Source organism: Triticum aestivum, chromosome 5B (genome assembly GCF_018294505.1).
Source record: "Triticum aestivum cultivar Chinese Spring chromosome 5B, IWGSC CS RefSeq v2.1, whole genome shotgun sequence".
NCBI classification, from domain to species: Eukaryota; Viridiplantae; Streptophyta; class Magnoliopsida; order Poales; family Poaceae; genus Triticum; species Triticum aestivum.
The window spans coordinates 597,183,599-597,185,247 of NC_057807.1; positions in this window are offsets into that span (position 1 = coordinate 597,183,599).

The window sequence follows — 1,649 nt, forward strand, 5'->3', positions numbered from 1 at the left end:
TGCCACTCCTACGCTGAAGCTTTGGAGATGGTCATACATCTCCGCAGCCTGGACATAAGAGGCACAACTGATTCAAGGCAGCTAGTATGTTTGCATGCACAATTTGACCTTCAAAAGGGCATCTCCCTTGCTTCCCAATGGTCTGTGTTGGCAATTGTGATTCAAACAGATTGCCTCGACGTGGTAAAACTGATCAAGGAAGGAGTAGATGACCGGTCAGAGCATATGATGATGGTTAGAGAGATTATTGCTCCTCTTCAGGATCGTGGTGAATTCTTAATCAGGCATGTTAGGAGAGAACAAAATGTTGTCAGTCACTTTTTAGCAAACTTTGGTCGAATTAAGAAGCGCACGGCAGTGTGGCTTCGATCAGGTCCGGACGAGGTCCCGAAACTATGTAATGCAGACTTGGCTGTTGCTTGATGAGTGAATTCTCCTTTTCCTTGTAAAAATAAAAATTTGACCTTCGAAAAGGGTTAAACACATATGCAAGCACCCATATAAGCAGACTCCCTGCACGTCTCTGATCGTGTATGCCGTGCTCATATCAAACATGGTCAGAGGGCCCCGTGAACCCACATAATGGCTACCGTGATAGCGAGATTTGTATAGTGCTTTTCATTATGAGCAAAGCTCAGCAGCTTGTAACGTTTTTGTTTGCGGGTACGACAGCTTGTGATACCACAGTTTCTCTAACCGTCCAATCACGTGTTGGTTCACAACATTGAAGCATTAAAGTGATGCATTTTACTATATTTCCATCTATAACTTCCACCGACCAGAGAGCGTGCGGACTGTAGGACTCATCCTCTTCCTCAAGGAATTAAAAAAAACTACTCAGCCCCTTGGCCACTGGAGTAAAATGTCAAAGACATCACAATTGCGCATATCTTCTAAAAACCACCATTCCAATGACAGTTTGCAAAATACCATTCCAGTGAAAGCTCGATCGAGCGTGTTTTGCCAAAAAAACGACACTGGGACGAGGTGACGAGATATCCGTTACAGTTGATGGATGGGGTCTAATATTTCACATTGAAGGAAAAAAGAAATAAAAAAATGCCCACGAGCGCAATGGTCTCGGGATTGGTGCCCCTCTTCATTCACCCAAGACAGTTTAGCTACATTTCAGTCAGCTGAGTTTTCATTTTATGGTCAATCGATTTTCTGTCTATTGGATCATGCCTTGAGATTTGTGTTGTTTTTCCTTTTTTCTGTTTAATTTTGGCAGTTTAGCTAGAGGACAGTTGACTGAATTCTTCTTTTGGTTCAGTCATTTTCTTTGCTCAAACCTGCATGCATGCGTGAACTGCATGATGTAATTATTATTTTTTCGAAACGGAGGCAAAAGCTTTGCCTCATCCATTAATTAAGATAGAAAAGAGTTTTTTACAGGACACCCACAAACACGGCATGTGGATTATTCGCGTGAAATAAAAGACCCTAGCTTCTTTGCGCCTGCGATGACCCAAAGGTTGGCCTCGGCAGAGATGGAGGAGAGCAAGATTGGCGGTGGAGCACTCTTATGCTTAAACACTCTTGCATTACGCTCGTTTCAAATCGTCCATGAGACGAGCATAGTGAGGGTGGCCTTGGCTTGGAGGTTCGGCGTACCATCGGTGCAGGTGCTTGCCCACCACTCGTCCACC